At 41.8% G+C, this 12,715-nt stretch overlaps 1 protein-coding gene across 1 annotated transcript in view; it reads left to right on the plus strand.

Annotated features, from left to right (window-relative positions):
- Positions 1-1,547: 1,547 nt before the first annotated feature.
- Positions 1,548-12,715, plus strand: part of TMEM225B (transmembrane protein 225B) — a 38,597-nt gene continuing 27,429 nt past the window's right edge. The window contains exons 1-2 of the mRNA XM_028506678.2: positions 1,548-1,797; positions 2,132-2,293. The gene's annotated coding sequence lies outside the window, so the exon portion shown is untranslated. The remainder of the gene's footprint in view (positions 1,798-2,131; positions 2,294-12,715) is intronic.

Raw genomic sequence — 12,715 nt, forward strand, 5'->3', positions numbered from 1 at the left:
AATAGTATGGGGAAAACTGATGAAGTTTAAGAGCAAAGTTCAAAAGAGACTCCTGTAGTGTCATCTCAGTAAAGTGTGGTATTCTCACATCTAGAAATGTAACCTCATCCATCCCTTCATTCATTCAGTAATACAATTGCCAAGTTCTATGATACTCAGTGGTAGCCAAAAGGTATAGTTAACCTAATCGAATGAATGAAGCCATCCACTGAGTAAGACTAACAGATTAGTTGTCAAAGCAATAGCTTTGAACTTGGCTGTTTACTAGCTGTGTGACTTTGGAAATTTTACTTAAACTTTTCTAAGCCTTTTTGTCTATACAATATGTTTAATAACAGCATGGAAATTAATGTAAAAAGTGCTGGTCATATAGTAAGTGCCAAAAAGTTATTACTATAAATACTAATATAAAACCAATAAAAATAGAAGACAGATGTTTAGATAGAAGTAAAATCTAAAGAGGGAATTAAGCAAACATTTAACAGTGCAGAACTAGCATTGTCCAGGGTGGGATGCCCTGGGTTTGGAGCATTTGCCAGTGAATATGATTAGAGAAATCATCAGGCATCCTGGGCTGTGGTAGAAACTGCCTCCTGACGGGCACTCCCTGTTGGAGTCAGCAACTGATAGCTGTCTCTTCTAAAATTTCTATCATATGACATCACATTTTCAAAATAGTGCAAGAAGAAACCATTGTTTAAACCAAGACTGTAAGAGTGATTTCAATAAGAAATCAGATGGTGCCCTGTACAAATTAACAAGAAGATAATGCTGGAGTTTTTTATTTTGCTGATGCATCTTATTCACTCTTCACTTTTAGAAAATGGTTAATCTCTTGTATTTCATTCATGTTTATAAATATATAACTTGGGCAAAATTATAAGTGTCTGTCTTTTTTCCTTTTCTGTGGTTGCACATAACTACAAATTTCTACCCAGTCTTTCTCATTGTTCCTCCTGGGTGCAATAGACACCGGGCTCTGATTTGTATACAGCAGGATTCAAATGCCGCCACTAGTTGCTTACTAACCAGCTTCTGGCGTGTGAGATAGTAAAGTACCACATTCACGGGATAGTTGTAAGGATTAATGAGATAGTGGCAGTTCAAATGCTCTACAAATGGTAGCTGCTATTTAAACAACTCATTTGCTTAACCCCTTTTCAAGCTTCAACATATCAAATTTGCCTCTGGCAAATCTGTACTGCAGGTGTGCCTACAGCACAGGGTCTTTGGATCTTGACCTCTAAGGTTTTTTCTCTTCATATCGGTGTAGGTACCAGTGTGTTCCTCCTGCTTATTTATATACTCCAGGCAAAACTGGGAGGGGCAGCGTTGAAGAGACAAAGTGAGAGAAGGACAGGGTGGACCGAGGACCTAGATAACGTGAATTTGGACCCCACGGGTCAAACCGACCTGTGATTTTGAAGAACGGAGCGGGGAGGTGGGTGGTAACACAGGGCTGGAGTCAGGCGGAGGAGGCAAATGGGGTGCACATGGATAGAGAGGATGAGAAAAGGAAACAACCGATTTAGATCCTCCATCCACTTAGGCGATAATGGGTATGTAGAGAAATCTGCCCCATCCTGCTACAATCCTTCCGGGGGTAAGTACAGTGAAGTAGGTCCCCACCCCCACGCCGTTCTGGAGTCAGCAGCCCCTGGAGCACCAGTGATCGAGATTAGACCTCCAACCGCCTAGATGGGACCCGGAAGTGCACACCAAGGAACCGACTTTCCAGACTTCCCACAGGAGGGCGAAGTCGCCAGCACTGTGGAGCGCATGGATCGGGCTGAGCTAGTGAGTATAGGGGTTCAGCGACCCCAGCCTCTGGGAGGAGAGTGGGGTGGCCAACGTCACTGCAGGTGGCAAGCTCCTACTATGGCAGTGGGCTCAGACTGGGAGGTGGGGGACTCCCGTGGAGGTGGGGTGGGGCTGCAGGAACCTGCTGGGTCCTGCCTGCCTGGGCGCAGCCTCCCAATGCTGTGGGCCTGGTGACCTCACGGCAGGACCCAGCTGACCTGAAGAGAGAAGGAAGCTTCTCAGACCTTCACCTGGCCTGGGAGTCTCTCCTGGGAAGGCTTCACCTACTGTTTTCCCTGTATCTGACCCGTTCTCCCACCCTTTCCTGAAGTGACTGCCCATCCTTTGTGTCGTGTTCTGAAGAATTTTTAGAGAAGATTTTAGCCTTGGAGCAGCACCGGGGATTGGATTCAGCCCATGGAGAAGCTTCCTGAGCAGATGTCTCTGGAGTCCCCGTTTCCATCCCCTGAGCAGAAGCCTCGAAAGAGCAAGGGTGAGAAGCTGACTTAACTAGCTTTCTTTGTCCAAACTGTCCTCTTAACCGCGGCCTTTGATTAGATAGACACAATTAATGTTACACTTAGGCTAGCCCTGGTGCAAGACAACCAATTTTTTTTTTTATTACCTAAAACTCTACTGCATGTAAGTGAAGCCTATAACTAATGTTTCCTCTCTGACTGTGTTGAGCAAACCTGCAGGAGCACTATCGTAGTACTAAGTCTTGAGGAGCTGTCATTCCAGCACCTGCTAACTTGCTTGGTCTTTGGAGAAGCTCAGATCCAATGCCGTGTGGATAAATAAGTGAATGAACCCAGCAAAGTTTATCCCATACCCCAAGCACCAGGAAAAGAGTGGAATCTTCCCAAGCTCTCTTTCACCATTAGGGAAGATACATTTTCCACTCAAGGTATAAACTGCAAGAAGGTGCTTGCCTATGGAATACAGCAGACAAGCCAGCCACCTGCTGATGGAAAATGAGATTAAACTATAAATATTCACAGTTTAATATCAGTCTTTCATCTCACCTTTTTTTCTGGTGTATATGTCTGGCCATTAAAAAAAAAGTGGACTTGATGATTTAATTGAGACACAAAGGTTTACATAAAGTACATCATAGACTTGGAGATGGCTTATGTTTGGAGAGGTTTTCTTTCACATATGTAGTCTTCTAATGATATTTTCAGGCTAATATTTCATTTAACAAGTATTTATTCAGTTACTATTATGAGGTGTTGAGACTAACTTGGAAGAAAATGTAACTCCTAACGACCCATGAGCTCAGAGTTGAGTTGGAATAGTTAACTACTGAGAGGCCGTAGGACAATAAACAGTGTAGAAGTCCACAAGAAGAGATCCCTGTGAACTGGGTAGTAGCCCCAGAACCCTTAGAAAGCTATGAGTTTGGCCTTTGGAAGGGTTTAGAGTAAGAAAGGAATCAGTTTTTGATGAGAGAGGATAGAACAGATTCTTACCATGGATTCCTTGCTATTAGTCTTTATAAGAAACCAAGTGCCCATATTCACCTTCTTAAATACTCATTATTCATATTTTGAGTTCTCTACAGTAGTCTCAACCCAGCTTTAAAGTCTTACCTCAGCATCCCCCAAGACAAACTCAGCAAGAGTGGTGTGTCTGCACAGGGTAATGCAGAAGGCACTTTGCACTACCCACTGTTGTGCATTTGTGTCCTCTTAGTCACATGCATTGCTGTTTCCTACATTCTCTGCCTGCCCAAACCCCATGCATCTCAAGATCCCATGCGTGAAGACTCAGTGCAGGATAGCCTCTTTCATGAAGCTTCTGAAACAGGCTGGAGCTGTGAAGAAGGGAACAATCAGATGCAAGAGACATTTACACCTGAACTTGTGAGACTTGGTGGCTGACTGAACAGCAGAGGGCAATTGGCTACAGTCACCTTTGTTCCTTTCACTGTTTCACCTCTTTAAAAAAACTTTTGCCAGTTGCTAATATCTTTGTAATTGCCATTCACTTTTCAACATAGTGCTTTGCTTCTGTTTCATCAAAATTGGTTATATCCAGGCTGCCAGTGGCTTACCTAATGAACCCACTGAACACATTTTTTTCAGCCCTAATTTTTTGACCCCTTACTATTTTTTTGTTGTGATCTCTCTTCCTTGTAACTAGCATCATTTTCTCCTGGTCTGCCTCTTCTCAGGGCCTTTATCATTCCTATTTCTCCTGTTCCTTAAACATTGATTTTCCCCAACACTGTTCTCAGCCCTCTCCTCTTTTCACTCTTATAGGTGATCCTATCTCCTTCCATGGCTTCAGTTACCTCTGTGAGCTGCTCTTGCTTCCAGCTGATGCCTGAGTACTACATGTTCATAGGTTCCCTTCTGAGCTTCTGAGCTCCTGAGCTCATCCTTTTCTGCCGTAGCCTATATCACCCTACCTTCCTCTGACTACCTTGGTTAATTTTAGTAACTAGTTTTCCCAAGCCAGAAAACCTGTAGTCATCCACTACTGTTCTCCTTCCCTTCATATTCGGTTACTAAATCCTACCAATTTTTCTTCAGAAAGACCTAATTCTGTTGCCTGTCACTGCTACTTCCTCATTTAGACCCAGTGTATTTTTTCTAGGTTGTTGAAACATTCCTATGCTATTGGTCATTTCCCCCACTCCAGACTCCCTCTACAGTTGCCAGAATAAACTTCCCTGGAAACAAGTCTGATCATATTCTCTGCCTATAGGATAAAGTCCAAAATCCTGAGTGTGGCTTATATGTCTCTTCATTATCTGGCTCTTATTCTATTTTTCTGCTATGTCTTCTGCTTACATTTCAGTCACATGGAAATTTTTTTCACTACACCTTAAATTTAGTATTCCCTTTTAGGTTTCTGAGCCTTAACATATACTGTTATGTTTGCCTGGAATGCACTTTACCTTGTTGATCCTGGTCATACTTCAAAACCTAGCTCAATGTCATTCTTTGAGGGTGCTATGCCCAACTTACCTAGGTAGAGGTTGTCACTCCTAATTTTGTGCTTTGAAGCGCTTTGGTCATATATATCTTTTTTAATACCTATATTGGTATCTTGTACATAGGTGCTTCATATGTTTGTTGATTGGTGAAAATCAAACAGGAAGCACTTTAGTTTGCTAGCACTGCTGTAACAAATTATTACAACTTATGACTTAAAACAACCAAACTGTATTCTGTCACAGTCATGGAGGCTAGAAGTCCATGAGGGCCAAGATCCCTCTGAAGGCTCTCGGGAAGAATCTTTCCATGACTGTTAGCTTCTGGTGGCTCCTAGCAATCCTTGGTGTTCCTTCACTTGTAGTCACATCATTCTAATCCCTATCTCCCAGCCTTCTCCCCTGTGCATTTCTGTGTCTCAATCTGCCTCTCCTTTATCTTGTACAGATACCTATCATAGAATTTAGGACCCACCCACATCCATTATGACCTCATCTTAACTAATTACTTCTGCAAAGACCCTGTTTCCAAATAAAGTCATATTTTGAGGTTCCAGGTGGACATGGGTTTTGGGGGGGCATTTAAAAAGCATTGCTCATTTCTTCTGCTGTTAGAAGTAAATGTATCTGGGATCATACATGTTATTAAAAGGAATTTTATTTATTTATTTTTAGAGAGAAGGAGAGAGCGAAACCTGAAAAGACACCGGCGTTCGGGCTGCCTGTCACTACCAAATCCAATTAAGCAATGACAGTGATTGAATCTTTTATAGGTGCTTTATTCAGATGGCCGGCGATCTGAGAAGATGGAGGGTTCATACCTTAACAAACCATCTTACTCTTTCTTTCCCAGCCAGATCTTTTATAAGGGGGTTGGGGGAGGGCAAACAAGGTGTCAGCAAAAGCCTTTGAAATTCAACAGTTGCCTCCAAGGGGTGAAGGGTAGTCACTTGCTTCTTCCTGTTACAGATGTCTCCAAGATGTCAGCTGCTTATTCTCAGGCGCTGGGAGGGGCCTTATCTGTAGTTACTGAAACAAAAATTTAACATACACATTACTTGCTAGATTTATGACTATTTACCTTAAGCTAAATTTTCCAAAGTCTTAAGCCCCTATGAAGAGGGAGAGAAACATCATTGTGAGAGAAAAATATTGATCAGTTGCCTCGCTCATGCACCCCAACTGGGGTACGAACCCGCAACCCAGGCATGTGCCCTGAACTGGAATTGAACTGGTAACCTTTTGCTTTGTGAGATGATGCACAACCAGCTGAACCACACCAGTCAGGGCTGGGATCATACAGTTCTGTGGCTCACCTACTTGAGAATGCCATAGATTTGCTTCTCCCTTTATTTGCCTGTTATTCCAGGGAGCAGCTGCTCTTGGGTTTCTCTATCTCTTGTCTCAGACTCGTCCCTGTCTGCTGAGGGGGCCATGCCATGAGGGGACATGCCTGTCTGAATTCTACTTGTGTCTCAGTCCTGAAGAGTTTTTTTATAAATAATGTATTTGGGACCCTCAGTGATTTATAGATTCTTCTGTAGATGGAGTAGAACATCCTTTTAATGGATTGCTGGGAAATAATCAGAAGCACTTTTAAGCACCTAATACATGAAGAGGTCTTTACCTAGTCCTGAGGTTGGAGAAAAAGAAGTGGAAGACATCTTTTACTGTGATCCTTTCATTATAAATTTAGGGGAACACACAAAACTAAAGCTATTTCTAAGGTCCAAAGACAATGAGGTTAATTAAATGCTCTGAGGGATATAGGAACTATATTCCTTAGAAATTCCAAGGAAAGAAACCACTTCCAGCTAGGGGCTGGAGTAGGATAAATTTCACAAAGGAGCTGCATTTGAGCTGGGCCTTGAAGGATGAATAGGATTTTGATGGGTCGGAAGAGAAGAGAAGGAAATGCCTGGGGATAAATGTTGGGGAGGCGTTAGTTCAGATTAACTGCTGCAAAGAGAAGACGTGATGGGGATGAGGTTGTAAAGGTAGAGTGGAGTGAGATGGTGTAAAATGAATTCCAGGCCAGAGTTTAGGTTTTGTAGGCAGAGATACTGAGGTATGCTAGCTTTGAACAACTGAGTGTTGTCTATCAAGATAGAGAATCTGATTTGTTTAGGGAGATGGGGAGTGGTTAGGATCTGACTTTAGGACATTAACAGTGATAACAGGAAGAAGCAATAGTGTAACCGGAAAAGACCGGCATTTGGGCTGCCTGTCACTACCAAATCCAATAAGCAATAACAATGATTGAACCTTTATGGGCACTTTATTCAGATGGTCAGCGATCTGAGAAGATGGTGGGTTCATACCCTAACAAGCCATCTTGTCTTTTCTTTCCAGGCCAGACCTTTTATAAGGTGGGGGAGGGTGGATAAACAAGATGCAGTGAGGGCTTTGAAATTCAGGGGGGATTAGGTGAGCAAGACTGAAGCATTCCTGTTCTGGGTGGTTAGCTGTTCTCAGGAATGGTGGTCATCTGTATCTTCCTGGAGCACAAAAAGGTCCAGATTGCCCCAGAAGGCTGGCTGTTTTCCCAGGAGCCAGGATGGGCCTTATCTGTAGTTTCTGAAACAAAAGCTTTAACACACACATTGCTTGCTAGACTTACAACTTTTTACCTTAATCTAAAATTTTCCAAGTCTTGAGTTCCCTATCAATAGTACTGTTTACCGAATGGATGTGGAGCAGCGAAAGGAGTCTTTGTTGCCCTTTCCTTTTTTAAATATATATATTTTAATTTTTCTTGATATTAGAGAAAAACAATTTATTGTTCCACTTATTTATGCAGTTGTTGCTTCTTGTATGTGCCCTGACCAGAGATTGAACCTGCAACCTTGGTGTATCAGGACGATGCTCTAACCAACTGAGCAACCCAGTTAGGGTTCCCCCTCCCCTTTTTTATTTTGAAAGGTGTTAAAGCCATGAAACTTACAAGAGACTCGCAAGAATATTATACCAAATACTCATACACCAGAGGGAGTGGTGGATTTGGGACTGGTATGAGAATCACATGGAAATGTCTTTTTAGAGTATTGGAGATGTGCTATAGCTGGCTTAGAAATACTCCCATCTCGGTAGATGGGAAGGTCACCCCTCTAGCACCTCAACCCAGAGGGAAACCTTTGTTTCTTTCATATCCATATCCATTAATCAGTAATCCTGTTGATGAGACCATCAACATTTTTTCATAATCCAAGTACTTCTCTGCCACCATATCCAGCTAAATTACCATCATCTCTCTCACATGGATAATTGAAATAACCTCCTGGCTCGTTGTCCTGCCTCTGCTGTTACCTCCCTGTAGCCTGTGTTCAACACAGCTGCCAGCATAATCCTGCTGAAATGCCAGATCTTGTCTTCCTTTGGTCAGAACCCTCCAGTGTCCTCTAGTTTCACTCAGTGAATGCAGATCTCTTACTCTGACCTGCAGGGTCCTGTGCTCGCGGATCCCCTTTTTATGTGTCTGACCTCATTTCTCACTACTGTCCCCTTGCTCAGTCCACTCCAGTCACACTTGGCCTCCTTGAACATCAAGGGCCTTTGCCTTGCTATTCTGTGTATAATACTTCTTCCTAGATACCCTTATCTACTTCAAATCTTTGCTTAAATGTCATTTTCTTAGTTCTTCTTTGGCAATGTTATGTAAAATTGCAATTCTTCCACCCACTCACTCCACCTGGCACTCTAATCCTTGTTCCTTGCTTTTTTCCTCTATAGCACTTCTATCACCTTCTAATAGTATATAATTGATATTATTATCCACCTCCTTCACTAAAATGAAAGATCTTAGAGGGCAGGATTTTTGTCTGTTTTGCTCATTGATATATCTGAGAGCCCAGAATGGTATGTGGCATGTTGTGGCACATACACTGAATGAATGTGAATGAGTGAAGTGTCATATGACTTGAAAAGATGAGAAGTATTTCAGGAGTGATAGGAGGAGGATCACCTTCAGCTTCTTGGAGAAGATGATATTGAACAGGGCCCAAAAGCAGTAAGAGTTACATATTTGAATATGTCCAGCAGGCTGTCAAATTTCTAACAGTAGGCACATCCTCTAGAATGTCTAAGCCTTCACGTGTTGTGATAGAGAATGAATAGAGGGGTTCAGCAGACAGTAGAAGAGTGTGTAGGTGAGACGGTCAGGATGAGACTGGAAGGACAGGTAGGGGCCAGGCCAGGAAGACATAGCAGAAGCTTTCATTTTCATATTTGCCTAAGCCAAGTACAGAAGGCAATTATGAAGTATTCCAAGTCCGAGTGGTGGAATGTCCAAGTTATTACCCTTTCACTTGTCAGTGAACTGATGGAGGCTCCATTCATTCTCTTTTCTTATGTTTCATACTAATTAATGAATCCAGTTTTGAAGGGCTTCTAAGTTTAGGTGCCCCAAGCCCTGCGGGACAGATTTGGCAGATTTAGAAAGTTCTAGAATTATGCTGTCCAGTAGGGTAGCCACTAACCATAAATGGCTAACTAAACTTAATTACAATTAAATACAATGAAAAATTCGGCTCCTTGGTTGCACTAGCCACCTTCTGAGTGCTCATTAGGCACTATTGGGTACAGTATTGGACAGCACAAAAGTGGGAAGTTTCCATAACCACAGAAAGTTCTGTTGGATTGTGCTACTCTAGGCATTAGTGAGTGACTTGCGTTCATTATGGTACTTTGCTAACAAGAATTGTCCTGCTAGTATTTAGACCTGATTGATGTCGTTATCAGTCTTTAGACACCTAACTTGTCAGATGTAGTCCTTGCTCCCCGGGAGCTTGCAGTCTGTCTGACACATAAGGCAAACATCTGTGCAAGGGATGTAAAAATATTAAACCACTATCACCTATTAGAATGGCTGTCATCCAAAAGACAAAAGATAACAATTATTGAGGATATGGAGAAAAAGGGACCCTGTGCACTCCTGGTAAATTGGTATAGTCATTATAGAAAATAGAATGAAAGTTCCTCAGAAAATTAGAAATGCAACTACCATATGATCCATTTTTGGGTATTTATCTGAAGGAAAGAAAATCATTGTCTTAAAAAGCTCTCTGCATCACCATGTTTGTTGCAGCATTATTTTCAGTAGCCAGACATAAAAACAACCTAAGTAGGTTAAAGAAACTGGTGTAAGTATACAATGGAATGTCCCTCAGCCATTAAAAAAGAAAATCCTTCCATTTGTGACAGCATGGATGGACCTTGAGGGCATTATGCTAATTGAGAAAGACAAAGAAAGACAAATACTGTGTGATCTCACTTGTGGAATCTAAAAAATCTAAAGTCAAAGATACGTGAACAATGAATAGAACAGATTAGATTGGTCATTGCTGGAGGTGAGGTGTGGTAGTTGGGGGAATTGGATGAGGATGGTCAGAAGGTACAGACTTCAGTTATAAGGTAAATAAATAAGTCCTGGTGGTGCGATGTGCAACATGGTGATCATAGCTAACAATGCCATTGAATATTTGAAAGTTGCTAAGAGAGTAGATCTTACAAGTTCTCATCACAGGAAGGAAATTGTAACGGCCCCCACACCCCCCCGGGATCCAAATTGAACACGCAGAAGATGAGGGCAGATCTGGAGGTGGAATAAATGTAAATATGGTTCTGTGATGATATCACAAATAACTATTATGTTCCTTAAAGGCAGTGACCGTTATCTAATAAAATCAGGGCTGCATGCGTTTTAGGCTTTCACTGCTAATGGAAATGCTGCATTGGAATTCCTCAGCACCGCCTTCCAGAAAGATCCCTCTAAGCAGAGGACCTGCTTTTTCCAGTATCACTGCAAAACAACTTCACTTGCTTCAGTAAGCCCCCCATTTAATAAGTAAAACTTACTGTATTAAAGTAAACGCGAGATGTTTTCTATCACGTCTCCCTTAGATACAACTAGGGTAGTACAGAATTTATTTTTATATATTCTCTTAGAGTTGAAGTAGATTTGGAAATGTTTCTCTGTACTATGCTTCATATTTTAAACAACTTTTTCTTCTATTCTTCCCCCTACCTACCTTCATCAAATCCTCCCAATTCACACTATTTCTAAAAGGTGCATATACGATCTGAGTGTGTCTATGTTTGTGAGTGAGCATGTGAGCATCTGTGTCTAGAGAGAGACTCTCAACAGGAGTGAAGAAGGTGTTGGGGTATGATTAGGTGAGGGGAATCTTCTCTGTTCCAGCACAGACAATCCCTGTGGCTGGGGCACCATGTGGACAGAACCTCTGAGATGAGGCTCTCCTGCTCTATTTATCTGTGCAGTCAGCCCTTGCCCCTCCTCACACATATTCCCAACATCACCTGTCCTAATGATCTGACACATCACACTTCCCTCAAACTCTGCCTTTCTCTTGTTAATCCCACTGTTTCTGTCTGGTTGGCTACCTCATAGATAAATTCTAATTTTCTCCAAATCTGCTCAACTTGTATCAGTCTTTCTCCTACATTGCAAGGTCATTTTTTTTTTTTAACTTTTTTTGGAATCAGATACTTCTGGTATACTTTGATTATCCTGTTTCCCACCAGAAGTTTTTCTTGTTACATTTACCTTTTTTATATTTTCTGTCAGATGGTGAGACCTGGACTGAGGATCATTAATTATAAAGCAGAAAATACTTGCAGTAGGGATACGACTACATGAAGGAGATGAATGTGAACAAAACAAACACAAGGGAACCTTTGAATATGGACAGAACTTCGGAAATATTACAGACTTTATCCAACAGCCACAAATTCTTACTGAAGAGAAATCTCTGTAATATATGTGGAAAAATTTTCAGGCAGAGCTCATACCTTATTCAGCATGAAAAAAATCCACATTCAAGAGAAATCTTATGAGGGTCACGAATGTGAAAAAGCCTTTGGCCATAGTTCAAACCTTATGCACCATCACAGAATACATACTGAAGAGAAACTCTATGAATGTAGTGAGTGTGGGAAAACCTTCCGGCGCAGCTCACACCTTATCCAGCATCAGATAACCCACACAGGAGGGGTGTCTTACATGGGCATGTGGGAAAGCTTTTGGTTGGAGTTCAAGTCTTACTCGACATCAGAGAATCCACACGAGGGAGAAACCCAATGAATGTACTGTATATGGAAAGGCCTTTAGTCAGAGCTCAAATCTAATAGAACATCAGTGAGTTCACACCGAAGAGAGACCATAGGAATTCAATAACTGTGGGAAAACTTAGAGTCATAATTCGCACCTTATTGAACATCAGAGAGTCCATACAGGGGAGGCTCCTTATGATTGTAATGAGGGTGGGAAATCTTTTAGTAGGAGTTCACTCCTTATTAAGCATCACAGAATTCACACTGGAGAGAGACCCTGTGAATGTAGTGAATGCGGGAAGACCTATAGTCAGAACTCCCACCTTGTTCAGCACCAGAAAACTCACAATGGAGTCAGATTCTCTGAATCTAAAGAACGTGGGAAAACCTTCAAGTGTAATTCATACTTTATTGATCATCTGGGAATTCATGCAAGGGAGAAACTGGATGAAAAGAAGGTGGTATTACCTTTGGTTGGAGTTCAGCTCCAGTTGAACCTCAGAGAAATCACACTGGGGTGTAGTGAGTGTGCATGGCCTTTACACCTACTTCAGCTCTTATTTGTATTAAGACCAAAAAATCCACATAGTAGACAGATCTCATAGGTGTGTTCAGTGTATGAAAACCTTTAGATTGAGTTCCTGCCTTATTCAGTTCAGCAGGTTCACTTTGGAGGAATGATGGATGTGGGAAAAACCCAGCGGTGTATAGAGAAGGGCACAGAAGCGGCATAATGCAGCACTACAAAGCTGATGAGTAAAGTGGAACCTTAGTACTAGTTTCCTTTGTTATTGAGGATCTCCATCAGATGGAGATTCTGTGGTTTGCTTTTCAAATCACCATAGTCGTCTTCTGAAAATGGAATGAGTTAGTCTATTTCAGGGAAGAAAGAATTGAGTTTCGGAT

Source organism: Phyllostomus discolor, chromosome 3 (assembly GCF_004126475.2).
Source record: "Phyllostomus discolor isolate MPI-MPIP mPhyDis1 chromosome 3, mPhyDis1.pri.v3, whole genome shotgun sequence".
Taxonomy (NCBI): Eukaryota; Metazoa; Chordata; class Mammalia; order Chiroptera; family Phyllostomidae; genus Phyllostomus; species Phyllostomus discolor.